A 21,780-nucleotide genomic window follows, 5' to 3' on the forward strand; every position below is an offset into this window, starting at 1 on the left:
CTGGCTTGGTGTAGTTCAGTAGTGTATTCAGACTGGCTTGGTGTAGTGCAGTAGTGTATTCAGACTGGATTGGTGTAGTGCAGTAGTGTACTAGACTGGATTGGTGTAGTTCAGTAGTGTATTCAGACTGGCTTGGTGTAGTGCAGTAGTGTATTCAGACTGGCTTGGTGTAGTGCAGTAGTGTATTCAGTCTGGATTGGTGTAGTTCAGTAGTGTATTCAGTCTGGATTGGTGTAGTTCAGTAGTGTATTCAGACTGGCTTGGTGTAGTGCAGTAGTGTATTCAGTCTGGCTTGGTGTAGTGCAGTAGTGTATTCAGACTGGCTTGGTGTAGTGCAGTAGTGTATTCAGTCTGGCTTGGTGTAGTGCAGTAGTGTATTCAGACTGGATTGGTGTAGTGCAGTAGTGTATTCAGACTGGATTGGTGTAGTGTATTAGACTGGATTGGTGTAGTGTAGCAGTGTATTCAGTCTGGCTTGGTGTAGTGCAGTAGTGTATTCAGTCTGGCTTGGTGTAGTGCAGTAGTTTATTCAGACTGGCTTGGTGTAGTGCAGTAGTGTATTCATACTGGCTTGGTGTAGTGTAGTAGTGTATTCAGTCTGGCTTGGTGTAGTGCAGTAGTGTATTCAGACTGGCTTGGTGTAGTGCAGTAGTGTATTCAGACTGGCTTGGTGTAGTTCAGTAGTGTATTCAGACTGGATTGGTGTAGTGTATTAGACTGGATTGGTGTAGTGTAGTAGTGTATTCAGTCTGGCTTGGTGTAGTGCAGTAGTGTATTCAGTCTGGCTTGGTGTAGTGCAGTAGTGTATTCAGACTGGCTTGGTGTAGTGCAGTAGTGTATTCAGACTGGATTGGTGTAGTGTATTAGACTGGATTGGTGTAGTGTAGTAGTGTATTCAGTCTGGCTTGGTGTAATGCAGTAGTTTATTCAGACTGGCTTGGTGTAGTGCAGTAGTGTATTCAGACTGGATTGGTGTAGTGCAATCGTGTATTCAGTCTGGCTTGGTGTAGTGCAGTAGTGTATTCAGACTGGCTTGGTGTAGTGCAGTAGTGTATTCAGACTGGCTTGGTGTAGTGCAGTAGTGTATTCAGACTGGCTTGGTGTAGTGCAGTAGTGTATTCAGTCTGGCTTGGTGTAGTGCAGTAGTGTATTCAGACTGGCTTGGTGTAGTGCAGTAGTGTATTCAGTCTGTCTTGGTGTAGTGTAGTAGTGTATTAGACTGGATTGGTGTAGTGCAGTAGTGTATTCAGTCTGGCTTGGTGTAGTGTAGTAGTGTATTCAGTCTGGCTTGGTGTAGTGCAGTAGTGTATTCAGACTGGATTGGTGTAGTGTAGTAGTGTATTCAGTCTGGCTTGGTGTAGTGCAGTAGTGTATTCAGCCTGGCTTGGTGTAGTGCAGTAGTGTATTCAGTCTGGCTTGGTGTAGTGCAGTAGTGTATTCAGTCTGGCTTGGTGTAGTGCAGTAGTGTATTCAGTCTGGCGTGGTGTAGTGCAGTAGTGTATTCAGTCTGGCTTGGTGTAGTGCAGTAGTGTATTCAGTCTGTCTTGGTGTAGTGCAGTAGTGTATTCAGACTGGATTGGTGTAGTGCAGTAGTGTATTCAGTCTGGATTGGTGTAGTTCAGTAGTGTATTCAGACTGGCTTGGTGTAGTGTAGTAGTGTATTCAGACTGGATTGGTGTAGTGCAGTAGTGTATTCAGTCTGGCTTGGTGTAGTGCAGTAGTGTATTCAGACTGGCTTGGTGTAGTGCAGTAGTGTATTCAGACTGGCTTGGTGTAGTGCAGTAGTGTATTCAGACTGGCTTGGTGTAGTGCAGTAGTGTATTCATACTGGCTTGGTGTAGTTCAGTAGGGTATTCAGTCTGGCTTGGTGTAGTGCAGTAGTGTATTCAGACTGGCTTGGTGTAGTGCAGTAGTGTATTCAGACTGGCTTGGTGTAGTGCAGTAGTGTATTCAGTCTGGCTTGGTGTAGTGCAGTAGTGTATTCAGTCTGGCTTGGTGTAGTGCAGTAGTGTATTCAGTCTGGATTGGTGTAGTTCAGTAGTGTATTCAGTCTGGCTTGGTGTAGTGTAGTAGTGTATTCAGACTGGATTGGTGTAGTGTATTAGACTGGATTGGTGTAGTGTAGTAGTGTATTCAGTCTGGCTTGGTGTAGTGTATTAGACTGGATTGGTGTAGTGCAGTAGTGTATTCAGACTGGCTTGGTGTAGTGCAGTAGTGTATTCAGTCTGGCTTGGTGTAGTGCAGTAGTGTATTCAGACTGGCTTGGTGTAGTGCAGTAGTGTATTCAGTCTGGCTTGGTGTAGTGCAGTAGTGTATTCAGACTGGCTTGGTGTAGTGCAGTAGTGTATTCAGACTGGCTTGGTGTAGTGCAGTAGTGTATTCAGACGGGCTTGGTGTAGTGCAGTAGTGTATTCAGACTGGCTTGGTGTAGTGTAGTAGTGTATTCAGACTGGCTTGGTGTAGTGCAGTAGTGTATTCAGACTGGCTTGGTGTAGTTCAGTAGTGTATTCAGTCTGGATTGGTGTAGTTCAGTAGTGTATTCAGTCTGGCTTGGTGTAGTGCAGTAGTGTATTCAGTCTGGATTGGTGTGGTGCAGTAGTGTATTCAGACTGGCTTGGTGTAGTGCAGTAGTGTATTCAGTCTGGCTTGGTGTAGTGCAGTAGTGTATTCAGACTGGCTTGGTGTAGTGCAGTAGTGTATTCAGTCTGGCTTGGTGTAGTGCAGTAGTGTATTCAGTCTGGCTTGGTGTAGTGTAGTAGTGTATTCAGACTGGCTTGGTGTAGTGCAGTAGTGTATTCAGACTGGATTGGTGTAGTGTAGTAGTGTATTCAGTCTGGCTTGGTGTAGTGCAGTAGTGTATTCAGTCTGGCTTGGTGTAGTGTAGTAGTGTATTTAGACTGGCTTGGTGTAGTGCAGTAGTGTATTCAGACTGGATTGGTGTAGTGTAGTAGTGTATTAGACTGGATTGGTGTAGTGCAGTAGTGTATTCAGACTGGCTTGGTGTAGTGCAGTAGTGTATTCAGACTGGCTTGGTGTAGTGCAGTAGTGTATTCATACTGGCTTGGTGTAGTGTAGTAGTGTATTCAGACTGGCTTGGTGTAGTGCAGTAGTGTATTCAGACTGGCTTGGTGTAGTGTAGTAGTGTATTCAGACTGGATTGGTGTAGTGTATTAGACTGGATTGGTGTAGTGTAGTAGTGTATTCAGACTGGCTTGGTGTAGTTCAGTAGTGTATTCAGTCTGGATTGGTGTAGTTCAGTAGTGTATTCAGTCTGGCTTGGTGTAGTGCAGTAGTGTATTCAGTCTGGATTGGTGTAGTTCAGTAGTGTATTCAGACTGGCTTGGTGTAGTGCAGTAGTGTATTCAGTCTGGCTTGGTGTAGTGCAGTAGTGTATTCAGACTGGCTTGGTGTAGTGCAGTAGTGTATTCAGACTGGCTTGGTGTAGTGTAGTAGTGTATTCAGTCTGGCTTGGTGTAGTGCAGTAGTGTATTCAGTCTGGATTGGTGTAGTTCAGTAGTGTATTCAGTCTGGCTTGGTGTAGTGTAGTAGTGTATTGAGACTGGCTTGGTGTAGTGCAGTAGTGTATTCAGTCTGGCTTGGTGTAGTGCAGTAGTGTATTCAGTCTGGATTGGTATAGTTCAGTAGTGTATTCAGACTGGCTTGGTGTAGTGTAGTAGTGTATTCAGACTGGCTTGGTGTAGTGTATTAGACTGGATTGGTGTAGTGTAGTAGTGTATTCAGTCTGGCTTGGTGTAGTGCAGTAGTGTATTCAGTCTGGCTTGGTGTAGTGCAGTAGTGTATTCCGTCTGGATTGGTGTAGTGCAGTAGTGTATTCAGACTGGCTTGGTGTAGTGCAGTAGTGTATTCAGACTGGATTGGTGTAGTGTATTAGACTGGATTGGTGTAGTGTAATAGTGTATTCAGTCTGGCTTGGTGTAGTGCAGTAGTTTATTCAGACTGGCTTGGTGTAGTGCAGTAGTGTATTCAGACTGGATTGGTGTAGTGCAGTAGTGTATTCAGTCTGGCTTGGTGTAGTGCAGTAGTGTATTCAGACTGGCTTGGTGTAGTGCAGTAGTGTATTTAGTCTGGCTTGGTGTAGTGCAGTAGTGTATTCAGTCTGGCTTGGTGTAGTTCAGTAGTGTATTCAGACTGGCTTGGTGTAGTGCAGTAGTGTATTCAGTCTGGCTTGGTGTAGTGCAGTAGTGTATTCAGACTGGATTGGTGTAGTGCAGTAGTGTATTCAGACTGGCTTGGTGTAGTGCAGTAGTGTATTCAGTCTGTCTTGGTGTAGTGCAGTAGTGTATTCAGTCTGGCTTGGTGTAGTGCAGTAGTGTATTCAGACTGGCTTGGTGTAGTGCAGTAGTGTATTCAGTCTGGCTTGGTGTAGTGCAGTAGTGTATTCAGACTGGCTTGGTGTAGTGCAGTAGTGTATTCAGTCTGGCTTGGTGTAGTGCAGTAGTGTATTCAGTCTGGCTTGGTGTAGTGCAGTAGTGTATTCAGACTGGCTTGGTGTAGTGCAGTAGTGTATTCAGACTGGATTGGTGTAGTTCAGTAGTGTATTCAGACTGGATTGGTGTAGTTCAGTAGTGTATTCAGTCTGGCTTGGTGTAGTGCAGTAGTGTATTCAGACTGGCTTGGTGTAGTGCAGTAGTGTATTCAGACTGGATTGGTGTAGTGTAGTAGTGTATTCAGACTGGCTTGGTGTAGTGTAGTAGTGTATTAGACTGGATTGGTGTAGTGCAGTAGTGTATTCAGACTGGATTGGTGTAGTGTAGTAGTGTATTCAGACTGGCTTGGTGTAGTGCAGTAGTGTATTCAGACTGGATTGGTGTAGTTCAGTAGTGTATTCAGTCTGGATTGGTGTAGTTCAGTAGTGTATTCAGTCTGGCTTGGTGTAGTGCAGTAGTGTATTCAGTCTGGCTTGGTGTAGTTCAGTAGTGTATTCAGACTGGCTTGGTGTAGTGCAGTAGTGTATTCAGTCTGGCTTGGTGTAGTGCAGTAGTTTATTCAGACTGGCTTGGTGTAGTGTAGTAGTGTATTAGACTGGATTGGTGTAGTGCAGTAGTGTATTCAGTCTGGATTGGTGTAGTGCAGTAGTGTATTCAGTCTGGCTTGGTGTAGTGCAGTAGTTTATTCAGACTGGATTGGTGTAGTGTAGTAGTGTATTAGACTGGATTGGTGTAGTGCAGTAGTGTATTCAGTCTGGCTTGGTGTAGTGCAGTAGTGTATTTAGACTGGCTTGGTGTAGTGTAGTAGTGTATTCAGTCTGGATTGGTGTAGTTCAGTAGTGTATTCAGTCTGGCTTGGTGTAGTGCAGTAGTGTATTCAGTCTGGCTTGGTGTAGTGCAGTAGTGTATTCAGCCTGGCTTGGTGTAGTGCAGTAGTGTATTCAGTCTGGCTTGGTGTAGTGCAGTAGTGTATTCAGTCTGGATTGGTGTAGTGCAGTAGTGTATTCAGTCTGGCTTGGTGTAGTGCAGTAGTGTATTCAGCCTGGCTTGGTGTAGTGCAGTAGTGTATTCAGTCTGGCTTGGTGTAGTGCAGTAGTGTATTCAGTCTGGCTTGGTGTAGTGCAGTAGTGTATTCAGTCTGGCTTGGTGTAGTGCAGTAGTGTATTCAGTCTGGCTTGGTGTAGTGCAGTAGTGTATTCAGTCTGGCTTGGTGTAGTGCAGTAGTGTATTCAGTCTGTCTTGGTGTAGTGCAGTAGTGTATTCAGTCTGTCTTGGTGTAGTGCAGTAGTGTATTCAGACTGGATTGGTGTAGTGCAGTAGTGTATTCAGACTGGATTGGTGTAGTGCAGTAGTGTATTCAGTCTGGATTGGTGTAGTTCAGTAGTGTATTCAGACTGGCTTGGTGTAGTGTAGTAGTGTATTCAGACTGGCTTGGTGTAGTGCAGTAGTGTATTCAGTCTGGCTTGGTGTAGTGCAGTAGTGTATTCAGACTGGCTTGGTGTAGTGCAGTAGTGTATTCAGTCTGGCTTGGTGTAGTGCAGTAGTGTATTCAGACTGGCTTGGTGTAGTGCAGTAGTGTATTCAGACTGGCTTGGTGTAGTGCAGTAGTGTATTCAGACTGGCTTGGTGTAGTGCAGTAGTGTATTCATACTGGCTTGGTGTAGTTCAGTAGTGTATTCAGTCTGGCTTGGTGTAGTGCAGTAGTGTATTCAGACTGGCTTGGTGTAGTGCAGTAGTGTATTCAGACTGGCTTGGTGTAGTGCAGTAGTGTATTCAGTCTGGATTGGTGTAGTTCAGTAGTGTATTCAGTCTGGCTTGGTGTAGTGTAGTAGTGTATTCAGACTGGATTGGTGTAGTGTATTAGACTGGATTGGTGTAGTGTAGTAGTGTATTCAGTCTGGCTTGGTGTAGTGTATTAGACTGGATTGGTGTAGTGCAGTAGTGTATTCAGACTGGCTTGGTGTAGTGCAGTAGTGTATTCAGTCTGGCTTGGTGTAGTGCAGTAGTGTATTCAGACTGGCTTGGTGTAGTGCAGTAGTGTATTCAGACTGGCTTGGTGTAGTGCAGTAGTGTATTCAGACTGGCTTGGTGTAGTGTAGTAGTGTATTCAGACTGGCTTGGTGTAGTGCAGTAGTGTATTCAGACTGGCTTGGTGTAGTTCAGTAGTGTATTCAGTCTGGATTGGTGTAGTTCAGTAGTGTATTCAGTCTGGCTTGGTGTAGTGCAGTAGTGTATTCAGTCTGGATTGGTGTAGTGCAGTAGTGTATTCAGATTGGCTTGGTGTAGTGCAGTAGTGTATTCAGTCTGGCTTGGTGTAGTGCAGTAGTGTATTCAGACTGGCTTGGTGTAGTGCAGTAGTGTATTCAGTCTGGCTTGGTGTAGTGCAGTAGTGTATTCAGTCTGGCTTGGTGTAGTGTAGTAGTGTATTCAGACTGGCTTGGTGTAGTGCAGTAGTGTATTCAGACTGGATTGGTGTAGTGTAGTAGTGTATTCAGTCTGGCTTGGTGTAGTGCAGTAGTGTATTCAGTCTGGCTTGGTGTAGTGTAGTAGTGTATTCAGACTGGCTTGGTGTAGTGCAGTAGTGTATTCAGACTGGATTGGTGTAGTGTAGTAGTGTATTAGACTGGATTGGTGTAGTGCAGTAGTGTATTCAGACTGGCTTGGTGTAGTGCAGTAGTGTATTCAGACTGGCTTGGTGTAGTGCAGTAGTGTATTCATACTGGCTTGGTGTAGTGTAGTAGTGTATTCAGACTGGCTTGGTGTAGTGCAGTAGTGTATTCAGACTGGCTTGGTGTAGTGTAGTAGTGTATTCAGACTGGATTGGTGTAGTGTATTAGACTGGATTGGTGTAGTGCAGTAGTGTATTCAGACTGGCTTGGTGTAGTTCAGTAGTGTATTCAGTCTGGATTGGTGTAGTTCAGTAGTGTATTCAGTCTGGCTTGGTGTAGTGCAGTAGTGTATTCAGTCTGGATTGGTGTAGTTCAGTAGTGTATTCAGACTGGCTTGGTGTAGTGCAGTAGTGTATTCAGTCTGGCTTGGTGTAGTGCAGTAGTGTATTCAGACTGGCTTGGTGTAGTGCAGTAGTGTATTCAGTCTGGCTTGGTGTAGTGCAGTAGTGTATTCAGTCTGGCTTGGTGTAGTGCAGTAGTGTATTCAGTCTGGATTGGTGTAGTTCAGTAGTGTATTCAGTCTGGCTTGGTGTAGTGTAGTAGTGTATTGAGACTGGCTTGGTGTAGTGCAGTAGTGTATTCAGTCTGGCTTGGTGTAGTGCAGTAGTGTATTCAGTCTGGATTGGTATAGTTCAGTAGTGTATTCAGACTGGCTTGGTGTAGTGTAGTAGTGTATTCAGACTGGATTGGTGTAGTGTATTAGACTGGATTGGTGTAGTGTAGTAGTGTATTCAGTCTGGCTTGGTGTAGTGCAGTAGTGTATTCAGTCTGGCTTGGTGTAGTGCAGTAGTGTATTCCGTCTGGATTGGTGTAGTGCAGTAGTGTATTCAGACTGGCTTGGTGTAGTGCAGTAGTGTATTCAGACTGGATTGGTGTAGTGTATTTGACTGGATTGGTGTAGTGTAGTAGTGTATTCAGTCTGGCTTGGTGTAGTGCAGTAGTTTATTCAGACTGGCTTTTTGTAGTGCAGTAGTGTATTCAGACTGGATTGGTGTAGTGCAGTAGTGTATTCAGTCTGGCTTGGTGTAGTGCAGTAGTGTATTCAGACTGGCTTGGTGTAGTGCAGTAGTGTATTCAGTCTGGCTTGGTGTAGTGCAGTAGTGTATTCAGTCTGGCTTGGTGTAGTTCAGTAGTGTATTCAGACTGGCTTGGTGTAGTGCAGTAGTGTATTCAGTCTGGCTTGGTGTAGTGCAGTAGTGTATTCAGACTGGATTGGTGTAGTGCAGTAGTGTATTCAGACTGGCTTGGTGTAGTGCAGTAGTGTATTCAGTCTGTCTTGGTGTAGTGCAGTAGTGTATTCAGTCTGGCTTGGTGTAGTGCAGTAGTGTATTCAGACTGGCTTGGTGTAGTGCAGTAGTGTATTCAGACTGGCTTGGTGTAGTGCAGTAGCGTATTCAGACTGGCTTGGTGTAGTGCAGTAGTGTATTCAGACTGGCTTGGTGTAGTGTAGTAGTGTATTCAGACTGGCTTGGTGTAGTGCAGTAGTGTATTCAGACTGGCTTGGTGTAGTTCAGTAGTGTATTCAGACTGGATTGGTGTAGTGTATTAGACTGGATTGGTGTAGTGTAGTAGTGTATTCAGACTGGCTTGGTGTAGTTCAGTAGTGTATTCAGTCTGGATTGGTGTAGTTCAGTAGTGTATTCAGTCTGGCTTGGTGTAGTGCAGTAGTGTATTCAGTCTGGATTGGTGTAGTTCAGTAGTGTATTCAGACTGGCTTGGTGTAGTGCAGTAGTGTATTCAGTCTGGCTTGGTGTAGTGCAGTAGTGTATTCAGACTGGCTTGGTGTAGTGCAGTAGTGTATTCAGTCTGGCTTGGTGTAGTGCAGTAGTGTATTCAGTCTGGCTTGGTGTAGTGCAGTAGTGTATTCAGTCTGGATTGGTGTAGTTCAGTAGTGTATTCAGTCTGGCTTGGTGTAGTGTAGTAGTGTATTGAGACTGGCTTGGTGTAGTGCAGTAGTGTATTCAGTCTGGCTTGGTGTAGTGCAGTAGTGTATTCAGTCTGGATTGGTATAGTTCAGTAGTGTATTCAGACTGGCTTGGTGTAGTGTAGTAGTGTATTCAGACTGGATTGGTGTAGTGTATTAGACTGGATTGGTGTAGTGTAGTAGTGTATTCAGTCTGGCTTGGTGTAGTGCAGTAGTGTATTCAGTCTGGCTTGGTGTAGTGCAGTAGTGTATTCCGTCTGGATTGGTGTAGTGCAGTAGTGTATTCAGACTGGCTTGGTGTAGTGCAGTAGTGTATTCAGACTGGATTGGTGTAGTGTATTTGACTGGATTGGTGTAGTGTAGTAGTGTATTCAGTCTGGCTTGGTGTAGTGCAGTAGTTTATTCAGACTGGCTTTTTGTAGTGCAGTAGTGTATTCAGACTGGATTGGTGTAGTGCAGTAGTGTATTCAGTCTGGCTTGGTGTAGTGCAGTAGTGTATTCAGACTGGCTTGGTGTAGTGCAGTAGTGTATTCAGTCTGGCTTGGTGTAGTGCAGTAGTGTATTCAGTCTGGCTTGGTGTAGTTCAGTAGTGTATTCAGACTGGCTTGGTGTAGTGCAGTAGTGTATTCAGTCTGGCTTGGTGTAGTGCAGTAGTGTATTCAGACTGGCTTGGTGTAGTGCAGTAGTGTATTCAGTCTGTCTTGGTGTAGTGCAGTAGTGTATTCAGTCTGGCTTGGTGTAGTGCAGTAGTGTATTCAGACTGGCTTGGTGTAGTGCAGTAGTGTATTCAGTCTGGCTTGGTGTAGTGCAGTAGTGTATTCAGACTGGCTTGGTGTAGTGCAGTAGTGTATTCAGTCTGGCTTGGTGTAGTGCAGTAGTGTATTCAGTCTGGCTTGGTGTAGTGCAGTAGTGTATTCAGACTGGCTTGGTGTAGTGCAGTAGTGTATTCAGACTGGATTGGTGTAGTGCAGTAGTGTATTCAGACTGGATTGGTGTAGTTCAGTAGTGTATTCAGACTGGATTGGTGTAGTTCAGTAGTGTATTCAGTCTGGCTTGGTGTAGTGCAGTAGTGTATTCAGACTGGCTTGGTGTAGTGCAGTAGTGTATTCAGACTGGATTGGTGTAGTGTAGTAGTGTATTCAGACTGGCTTGGTGTAGTGTAGTAGTGTATTAGACTGGCTTGGTGTAGTGCAGTAGTGTATTCAGACTGGATTGGTGTAGTTCAGTAGTGTATTCAGTCTGGATTGGTGTAGTTCAGTAGTGTATTCAGTCTGGCTTGGTGTAGTGCAGTAGTGTATTCAGTCTGGCTTGGTGTAGTGCAGTAGTGTATTCAGTCTGGCTTGGTGTAGTGCAGTAGTGTATTCAGACTGGCTTGGTGTAGTGCAGTAGTGTATTCAGTCTGGCTTGGTGTAGTGCAGTAGTGTATTCAGTCTGGCTTGGTGTAGTGCAGTAGTGTATTCAGCCTGGCTTGGTGTAGTGCAGTAGTGTATTCAGCCTGGCTTGGTGTAGTGCAGTAGTGTATTCAGTCTGGATTGGTGTAGTGCAGTAGTGTATTCAGTCTGGCTTGGTGTAGTGCAGTAGTGTATTCAGTCTGGCTTGGTGTAGTGCAGTAGTGTATTCAGCCTGGCTTGGTGTAGTGCAGTAGTGTATTCAGTCTGGCTTGGTGTAGTGCAGTAGTGTATTCAGTCTGGCTTGGTGTAGTGCAGTAGTGTATTCAGACTGGCTTGGTGTAGTGCAGTAGTGTATTCAGTCTGGCTTGGTGTAGTTCAGTTGTGTATTCAGACTGGATTGGTGTAGTGCAGTAGTGTATTCAGTCTGGCTTGGTGTAGTGCAGTAGTGTATTCAGTCTGGCTTGGTGTAGTGCAGTAGTGTATTCAGTCTGGCTTGGTGTAGTTCAGTAGTGTATTAGACTGGCTTGGTGTAGTGCAGTAGTGTATTCAGTCTGGCTTGGTGTAGTGCAGTAGTGTATTCAGCCTGGCTTGGTGTAGTGCAGTAGTGTATTCAGTCTGGCTTGGTGTAGTGCAGTAGTGTATTCAGACTGGATTGGTGTAGTGCAGTAGTGTATTCAGCCTGGCTTGGTGTAGTGCAGTAGTGTATTCAGACTGGCTTGGTGTAGTGCAGTAGTGTATTCAGCCTGGCTTGGTGTAGTGCAGTAGTGTATTCAGACTGGCTTGGTGTAGTGCAGTAGTGTATTCAGACTGGATTGGTGTAGTGTAGTAGTGTATTCAGACTGGATTGGTGTAGTGTAGCAGTTTATTCAGACTGGCTTGGTGTAGTGCAGTAGTGTATTCAGTCTGGCTTGGTGTAGTGCAGTAGTGTATTCAGACTGGATTGGTGTAGTGTAGTAGTGTATTCAGTCTGGATTGATGTAGTTCAGTAGTCTATTCAGACTGGCTTGGTGTAGTGTAGCAGTGTATTAGACTGGAGATGGTGAATGAGGGGTGTTCATAAATAGCACCACTGACTACACTAACTGGAGGTAAGGAATAGCATATGTTTACAGGAATGTCAATATGAGCCTTGTTTCACCATATGACCTTACTCACATGATACCAACCCACCAGGCAAACAACTGACATTCACATTCAATCATCATCCAGTTTGGTTGACATCTCAGTATATTTGGCCCAGTGGATAAACAAACTTACAGCTTGTACAGTACTGTATGTGTGCTATTTCAATGTCTCTTAGAGGATGCAGACTGAGTGTCACAGATCTAACAGCCTGTGTGGGTTGATATTGAGGCAGACTGGCAACTATTCGATCTACTTCCTGTAGCCAGCTGTGTCCTTTAAAGTGCATTAGCCAGATTATTCTGGTAGCTATACAACTGCACTACAGAGACATGTGCCTGAGCTGGTAAATAACTCACAAGTCCTGTGGGGTTCTGCCTACCAACTAACAATGACAGGGATGTCAAGAACTCCTAGTGTGTGGGAGAGGGGGCTCGTGGGAGAGGCAGGGGAACCGAACAGACGGTGTGTGTGTGTGTATAAAAACAGGGCTGCTGACAGTGACTCTGAGTTGTATAATGGTAGAACATGGGGCTGTGTAACAGTCATGAGACTGGCTCAGTTAGGTGACTTCATAGGACAGAGGAAGGAAACAATTCAAAACAACATGGAGGAATGTCATTGTCTGATCTTCTACACTCGTAAGATAAACAACTTCTCCCCAGACAGGAGGACAGTCTTGGGCCTAGACGGAAAGACAGAAAAAACTTACACACATGCCATGCACACAACACACGGACATCATGTACACACACACCCACATACACAGAGTCATAAGCAGTGCAAGCAGGTATTAACGTGTGCGTCAGAAGAACTCAACAGTCACATTGGAAAATGAATAAAGAAGGAATATTGTGTCTGTGACAGTCACATATGACACCAACAGAATCATTTGCAAACGCTACAAATACAGAAGAACAGAGAAATACAGAAGCTCAAATACAAAAACAGAAGCTCAGCCTTAGAGGCAAACCACAACGGCCATGTTGCATGCACGAGCGTTGCAAAATAAATGTACACATACAAGTTATTTTATCAATTCACCCACACCGCTCACACGTGTGAACTAGCATCTGACTAGCCAAGCGCTAAAATAGTACTTGGTTCTATTTGAGAAACTCCACGCTCTGCAAGTCCCATCCTTATTGGATATCAGAAAACCCAAACCCACGTGGATGCTTGACAAACCAAAAAGAGAGTAATTAAAGATAACTAACTAAAAACGAAACTAGTTTTCCTTTTTTATCTGTGGATTAACTGTCGGAGAAAAACAAGATTGTGTATGACTCCAGGCCAAAATTCTCCAAAGAACCAGTTAAAAAGAGGAGCATATTCATGTCAGGTAAAATAACAACCCAGGGCTCTATTTTAACAAACCTAATTCAATGGTAAATCTTGGCGCTGGCGGTAGGGCTATAGGTCCAGGGGTGGGTCAGGAATATTTTTGCTATTTTCACTGTTGTAATTATGAGAGGAATATCTGGCGTTAGCACGAAAAGGCTGGGTTTTGATGAAGAAATCAATGCTAAGTGTGAGGAGGGCTTGGCTTAATTATAAGTGTGACGAGCGTTTTCATGGCTTAATATGGCATGCCGTTGTCCCAAGATCAAGTCAAATTTTATTTGTCACATACAAATGGTTAGCAGATGTTAATGCGAGTGTAGCGAAATGCTTGTGCTTCTAGTTCCGACAATGCAGTAATAACCAACGAGTAATCTAACCTAACAATTTCACAACAACTACCTTATACACACAAGTGTAAAGGGATAAAGAATATTTACATAAAAATATATGAATGAGTGATGGTACAGAACGGCATAGGCAAGGTCAGTAGATGGTATAGAGTACAGTATATACATATGAGCTGAGTAATGTAGGGTATGTAAACATATAAAAGTGGCATTGTTTAAAGTGGCTAGTGATACATGTCTTACATAAAGATGGCAAGATGCAGTAGATGGTATAGAGTACAGTATATACAGTATATCACAAAAGTGAGTACACCCCTCACATTTTTGTAAATATTTGAGTATATATTTTCATGTGACAACACTGAAGAAATGACACTTTGCTACAATGTAAAGTAGTGAGTGTACAGCTTGTATAACAGTGTAAATTTGCTGTCCCCTCAAAATAACTCAACACACAGCCATTAATGTCTAAACCACTGGCAACAAAAGTGAGTACACCCCTAAGTGAAAATGTCCAAATTGGACCCAATTAGCCATTTTCCCTCCCCGGTGTCATGTGACTCGTTAGTGTTACAAGGTCTCAGGTGTGAATGGGGAGCAGGTGTGTTAAATTTGGTGTCATCGCTCTCACACTCCCTCATACTGGCTGGTCACTGGAAGTTCAACATGGCATCTCATGGCAAAGAACTCTCTGAGGATCTGAAAAAAAAAAGAATTGTTGCTCTACATAAAGATGGCCTGGGCTATAAGAAGATTGCCAAGACCCTGAAATTGAGCTGCAGCACGGTGGCCAAGACCATACAGCGGTTTAACTGGACAGGTTACATATAAGATGAGTAATGTAGAGTATGTAAACATTATATTAAAGCGGCATTGTTTAAAGTGGCTAGTGAAGCATTTTTTTTACATACATTTTTCCATTATTAAAGTGGCTGGAGTTGAGTCAGTATGTTGGCAGCAGCCACTCAATGTTAGTGATGGCTGTTTAACGGTCTGACGGCCTTGAGATAGGTGTTTCCCCTGCTTTGATGCACCTGTACTGACCTCGCCTTCTAGATGATAGCAGGGTGAACAGGCAGTGGTTGTTGTCCTTGATGATCTTTATGGCCTTCCTGTGACATCGGGTGGTGTAGGTGTCCTGGAGGGCAGGTAGTTTGCCCCCGGTGATGCGTTGTGCAGACCTCACTACCCTCTGGAGAGCCTTACGGTTGTGGGCGGAGCAGTTGCCGTACCAGACGGTGATACAGCCCGACAGGATGCTCTCGATTGTGCATCTGTAGAAGTTTTGCTTTTGGTGACAAGCCGAATTTCTTCAGCCTCCTGAGGTTGAAGAGGCGCTGCTGCGCCTTCTTCACCACGCTGTCTGTGTGGGTGGACCATTTCAGTTTGTCCGTGATGTGTATGCCGAGGAACTTAACTTACTACCCTCTCCACTACTGCCCTGTCGATGTGGATAGGGAGGTGCTCCCTCTACTGTTTCCTGAAGTCCACAATCATCTCCTTTGTTTTGTTGACGTTGAGTGAGGTTATTTTCCTGACACCACACTCCGAGGGTCCTCACCTCCTCCCTGTAGGCCGTCTCGTCGTTGTTGGTAATCAAGCCTACCACTATAGTGTCGTCTGCAAACTTGATGATTAAGTTGGAGGCGTGCATGGCACCGCAGTCTTGGGTGAACAGGGAGTACAGGAGAGGGCTCAGAACACACCCTTGTGGGGCCCCAGTGTTGAGGATCAGAGGGGTGGAGATGTTGTTACCTACCATCACCATCTGGGGGCGGCCCGCCAGGAAGTCCAGTACCTAGAAGGACAGGGCGGGGTCGAGACCCAGGGTCTCGAGCTTGATGACGAGTTCGGAGGGTACTATGGTGTTAAATGCTGAGCTGTAGTCAATGAACAGCATTCTCACATAGGTATTCCTCTTGTCCAGATGGGTTAGGGCAGTGTGCAGTGTGGTTGCGATTGCATCGTCTGTGGACCTATTGGGTCGGTAAGCAAATTGGAGTGGGTCTAGGGTGTCAGGTAGGGTGGAGGTGATATGGTCCTTGACTAGTCTCTCAAAGCACTTCATGATGACAGAAGTGAGTGCTACGGGGCGGTAGTCGTTTAGCTCAGTTACCTTAGCTTTCTTGGGAACAGGAACAGTGGTGGCCCTCTTGAAGCATGTGGGGACAGCAGACTGGGATAAGGATTGATTGAATATGTCCGTAAACACACCAGCCATCTGGTCTGTTCTGTCGGTTATTGACGGTCTTTGCGTTGTCATCTACTCTAATTCGGCTGGGGGCACAGAATAGTCTCTTCCTAGTCCATTGTGGATTGATACAGTTTATTCAATAGCATAGGCTAAAGTAATGAGTAATAGCAACATGAAAGAAAAAACATCCAGTGTTTGATCAATATGTTTGGAGTGTTGACAGTCAACATCGTTGTAACTGACTTCAACAAGTATAGGCCTTTACGCATCGCACTTCTCCTCAAATAAAAAATACTAGGCTCCCGTAATTTGAATATGCTTGGAGGAGCTCGTCTTTGGTAACCAGACAAGAGGTGCTCTTTGGAAATGGGGATGGATACAAGCCGAATGGAGTAGAGTAGCCTATGCACTGCAGATAGGCCTATGTGAATAATGCAAAAGCATGAGAGCAAAAGGAGACCATTTAGAAACCTTTTAATGGATAGGCTACTTGGCCTATGCATGGCTAGGATAAGAAAGATAAGGTTGGGTAAGGGTAGCCTATAAGGGCTTGTTCTTTAATCAAACAAAATGTTTAAAAAAGCTAATGTTACATGAACATAACTTGAATGTTTCTAAATACGAGTGTCACCGGATCATCTCATCTCTTGTTCCATGATAGGCATATAGCCTACTGTTATGAATTGTATGAATAATGACTAAATGATGCATACATTTAACGTAGAACTATAACTAACTGAATTCTACCCTGTTTTTCTATATTGATAAATAATGTTAGTTCATAAGAAAGAGGTTATGTAGCATGTACCTGGGAAGAGAGGAATGTATGTGTGTGCCTAAAGACAACTAAGTGGATCATTAAACTATGTTTGAACCGACCCGGCAATAACTGGGGAGATAAGATAGGACAGGGAGAGCCCCTCCAGATTTCCCGTATCTGGGGGGGACTGGAACTGTCAGCTGAGTGGTAATAAACTGTGGTGAGACCCCAGGAGAAAAAGAGAGAATCCAAATATTAGTATGTATGTGCGTAGGTTAAGAGAATATTATAAAAGGAACGTTTTTGTATATGCACAGCAGAGCTCTCGTAAATAAACATTCTGACGATTGTAGACTGGCCTCTGTCTGTTTCATTTCAATAAGAACCTTACAAATTATTATTAACAGACAGAGTAGTTTAATTGAAGTTCAGTTTATGAACATTGAGAACAAAATTATCGTAACACCTACATGGAGATTTTTTAGGCATGTAGCCTGCATGGAGTTTTTTAGGCATGTAGCCTACATGGAGGGTTTTTTAGGCATGTAGCCTACATTGAGGGTTTTTTAGGCATGTAGCCTGCATGGAGTTTTTTAGGCATATAGCCGACATGGAGGGTTTTTTAGGCATATAGCCTACATGGAGTTTTTTTTAGGCACATAGCCTACATGGAGGGTTTTTTAGGCATATAGCCGACATGGAGGGTTTTTTAGGCATATAGCCTACATGGAGGGTATTTTAAGCACATCCTAAATAATTAGAGGAGCAGGATATATTTTTTTTTACAATAGCCTACATAGATAAAAAAGTGGATGTTCCCAAACTAGATGTATTTCAAAGCGGTGTCACGAGCCAAACCCTTTATGATAATCTTGGCTACTTGGAGAATGCATTGGACAGGACAAAAAAAACTACCTTCATTGAGAGGAGGGCAGACTATGCTTGGTTTTTAATCAAATGAAACGAAATGGGTTTACGGGCACAAAAAGCACATCTGCAACGGTGATCCTCAACACGGGGGCCACCCCGGGGTTGCGGCTTAGTTCCCTTCTGTACTCCCTGATCCCCCTCGAATGCGTGGCCAAGCACGACTCCAACACCATCAAGTTTGCTGCCGACACAACGGTGGTAGGCCTGATCACCGACAACGATGAGACAGCCTATGGGGAGGAGGTCAGAGAACTGGCAGTGTGGTGCCAGGACAACAACCTCTCCCTCAATGTGAGCAAGACAAAGGAGCTGATCATGGACTACAGGAAAAGGAGGTTCGAACACGCCCCCATTCACATCGACAGGGCTGTAGTGGAGCACGTCTAGAGTTTAAAGTTCCTTGGTGTCCACATCACCAACAAACTAATATGGTCCAAACACACCAGGAAAGTTATGAAGAGGGCACAACAATGGCTTTTCCCCCTCAGGAGACTGAAAAGATTTGGAATGGGTCCCCAGTGTTACATCTGCTCCTGCCACTCCCTCTACTGCTCATCCTGTGTCTCCTTGGCCTGCTGCCACTCCCCAGTGCTTTCTCCCTCTCTCTGTGTGTGTGTGTGTGTGTGTGAAAGTGTGGGCGGAGACAGGTGTGCTGAAGTAGTCAAAGCAGATCCCCACTAGCTGCAGCCTGTTCCATAATCAAGAGCTCTACAAATACTCAGCCCTGCCACTTACATGCTGCCAGATCGTAATCTCTGCTCAGTCAGTCTACGTTTCTAGCCGTTTGTTCCTGTTTAGATCCTGTTGTGCCTGTTTTCCCTTGTGTGACACTGTTTTCCTCTCTGCTTCAGTTCTGGCCGCTCTGACTCTGGTCCCTATCTCCAGTCCCACTTCTTATCAGTCCTGCTACTGTCCTGGATTCCCCACTCTACTGCTCCCTTGGATTCCCCTCCAGACCTGCTTACCCTGTCCCAACCCCTCTCGCTCCAGCCTCAGCCTCCGCACCTGGTTTCCTGCAACCCGCCGAGCTTTCCCTGGCCTGCTCTCCATCTTCCCTCTGTGTTTCAATAAATACCTTGGTTACTTCATCCCAGTCTCCTCGTCTGAGTCTGCTCTTGGGTTCACCTGTTCCGCTCCGCGTAACACCCAGATCCTCAAAGTTCTACAGCTGCACCATCGAGAGCATCCTGACCGGTTGCATCACTACCTGGTATGGCAACTGCTTGGCGTCCGACCGTAAGGCGCTACAGAGGGTAGTGCGTACAGCCCAGTACATCACTGGGTCCAAGCTTCCTGCCATACAGGACCTATATACTAGGTGGTGTCAGAGGAAGGCCCAAAAAATGGTTGAAGACTCCAGTTACCCAAGTCATAGATTGTTCTCTCTGCCACTACATGGTAAGCGGTACCGGAGCGCAAAGTCTGGGTCCAAAAGGCTCCTTCTACCCCCAAGCCATAAGACTGCTGAACAATTAATCAAATGGCCACCCGGACTATTTGCATTGACACCCCCCCCCCCTTTGTTTTTACACTGCTGCTACTCGCTGTTTATTATCTTTACCCCTACCTACATGTACAAATTACCTCGACTAACCTGTACCCCCACTCATTGACATTAGTTTTTTTTCTTTAGTTTATTTAGTCAATATTTTCTTAACTGCATTGTTGGTTATTTAGGGTTTGTAAGTTAGCATTTTTGTAGTCGGTGCATGTGACAAATAAAATTGTATCTTTTGCGTTCCATGTGCATATGGGCACTGTGTGTCATGGCTGAATAGACTGCGCCTCCGCTCTCAAAATCCACGCCATAACCAATCGTGTTACCGCTGTCCAGCTTTTGGTTGATTTTAAATATCCCCACCAGCATTACCTGAAATTGTCCCTTTTGCACACGTTTTTAAGGACACACCTCAAATATTGCCACCCCTTCCACCTCAATGCAAGTGAGCTCATATAAGACAGCTAAATGACCAATCCTGGTGCAAGGGTTAGAAAACAGAAGAGTGCCAGCTTTAACAGGTCGAAATTGCAAAAGAGCGTGCATTTAACAATTGCACTGGCTAAACGCCAACAGAAAATAGAGCCCCCAATGTTCATGTCCCAGGACAACCTAGCTAGCAACAGTTAGCTAACTAAATGTCCATGAATGTTTCATGTGTGTTTAGACCCGAAATTAATATAATTGATTCACAGTTGATTTTGGTATTTTAACCTATGTGTCATGATTGCATCTGGTGGGAATAGATAAAATCAACATGATGGCGCACGCGTGGCGGGTGTAGTCAGCATGTTAGCAACCATGGACCTCTCTTATCTGTGTGTCTGGTGTTAGGGAGGAGTGACTAAAACCTGCAATATGACCGGACTAAATTCACATAGAAATGTGAGTTATAGATATGTCATTGAAAGCAAGTCTAAGAAGCTGTACATCTGTTCTATGTGCGCTATTTCTATGCTTCCTGTTCTTATGGCTCGTTTCTACGTATTTTACTTTTGTTTTTGTAAACCAGCTTCAAACAGCTCAAAATACAATATTTTTGGTTATTGAAAATATATTTCACAGTAGTTTAGATGGTACAATGATTCTCTACACTGCTTGTTATGTCACAAATTGAAATTAGCCAAACTATTAGAAGTTTTGCAACCAGGAAATGGCAAACGATTTCTGCATATTGCACCTTTAAATTATACCACAAACGCTGTTTCTTTCACAACTTAAAATCCCAAACCATCTTTAGAAGACAACAAGAAAACAATTCTCATCGTTCCATTGCGAACTACATGAGGAAAGTGTGAAATACTTTGTGATGAGGACCTCACTCACTCGCTATTTTGGATGTTAACTGAACTGGACACCAAGCTAGATAACTAAAACACGTGGACAGACTCAATATCAAACAATGCCTGTATAAACACTGGAAATAACAAAATGATGTAAGGAACTTTTCAATATAACCAATAAACACTCTGGCTGCATCTGAAAAGGCACCCTATTTCCTATATAATGTAGTGCACTACGTTTGACCAGGGCCAGCACATGGCTCTGGTCAAAGTAGTTAACCATTTTTTATTTAACCAGGTAGGCTAGTTGAGAACAAGTTCTCATTTACAACTGCGACCTGGCCAAGATAAAGCAAAGCAGTTCGACACATATAACAACACAGAGTTACACATGGAGTAAAACAAACATACAGACAGTACAGGTAGGGTAGACAGGGCAGGTAGGGTAGACAGGGCAGGTAGGGTACCCAGAGCAGGTAGGGTAGACAGAGCAGGTAAGGTAGACAGAGCAGGTAAGGTAGACAGCAGGTAGGGTAGACAGAGCAGGTAAGGTAGACAGCAGGTAGGGTAGACAGAGCAGGTAAGGTAGACAGAGCAGGTAAGGTAGACAGAGCAGGTAAGGTAGACAGCAGGTAGGGTAGACAGAGCAGGTAAGGTAGACAGCAGGTAGGGTAGACAGAGCAGGTAAGGTAGACAGCAGGTAGGGTAGACAGAGCAGGTAGGGTAGACAGAGAAGGTAAGGTAGACAGCAGGTAGGGTAGACAGAGCAGGTAGGGTAGACAGAGCAGGTAAGGTAGACAGCAGGTAGGGTAGACAGAGCAGGTAAGGTAGACAGCAGGTAGGGTAGACAGAGCAGGTAGGGTAGACAGAGCAGGTAAGGTAGACAGCAGGTAGGGTAGACAGAGCAGGTAGGGTAGACAGAGCAGGTAAGGTAGACAGAGCAGGTAAGGTAGACAGAGCAGGTAAGGTAGACAGCAGGTAGGGTAGACAGAGCAGGTAAGGTAGACAGCAGGTAGGGTAGACAGAGCAGGTAAGGTAGACAGCAGGTAGGGTAGACAGAGCAGGTAAGGTAGACAGCAGGTAGGGTAGACAGAGCAGGCACGCTAGACAGCAGGTAGGGTAGACAGCAGGTAGGGTAGACAGAGAAGGTAGGGTAGACAGAGAAGGTAGGGTAGACAGAGCAGGTAGGGTAGACAGAGCAGGTAAGGTAGACAGCAGGTAGGGTAGACAGAGGAGGTAAGGTAGACAGCAGGTAGGGTAGACAGAGCAGGTAAGGTAGACAGCAGGTATGGTAGACAGAGCAGGTAAGGTAGACAGCAGGTAGGGTAGACAGAGCAGGTAAGGTAGACAGCAGGTAGGGTAGACAGAGCAGGTAAGGTAGACAGCAGGTAGGGTAGACAGAGCAGGTAAGGTAGACAGCAGGTAGGGTAGACAGCAGGTAGGGTAGACAGAGCAGGTAGGGTAGACAGAGCAGGTAAGGTAGACAGCAGGTAGGGTAGACAGAGCAGGTAAGGTAGACAGCAGGTAGGGTAGACAGAGAAGGTAAGGTAGACAGCAGGTAGGGTAGACAGAGCAGGTAAGGTAGACAGCAGGTAGGGTAGACAGAGCAGGTAAGGTAGACAGCAGGTAGGGTAGACAGAGCAGGTAAGGTAGACAGAGCAGGTAAGGTAGACAGAGCAGGTAAGGTAGACAGAGCTGGTAAGGTAGACAGCAGGTAAGGTAGACAGCAGGTAGGGTAGACAGAGCAGGTAAGGTAGACAGCAGGTAGGGTAGACAGAGCAGGTAGGGTAGACAGAGCAGGTAAGGTAGACAGCAGGTAGGGTAGACAGAGCAGGTAAGGTAGACAGCAGGTAGGGTAGACAGAGCAGGT

General features: G+C 44.9%; 1 protein-coding gene across 7 annotated transcripts in view; it reads right to left on the reverse strand.

Annotated features, from left to right (window-relative positions):
* Positions 1 to 21,780, reverse strand: part of LOC129837593 (oxidation resistance protein 1-like) — a 215,484-nt gene that overhangs the window by 38,219 nt on the left and 155,485 nt on the right. The window lies entirely within an intron of this gene.

This window comes from Salvelinus fontinalis, chromosome 38, assembly GCF_029448725.1.
Source record: "Salvelinus fontinalis isolate EN_2023a chromosome 38, ASM2944872v1, whole genome shotgun sequence".
Classification (NCBI taxonomy): Eukaryota; Metazoa; Chordata; class Actinopteri; order Salmoniformes; family Salmonidae; genus Salvelinus; species Salvelinus fontinalis.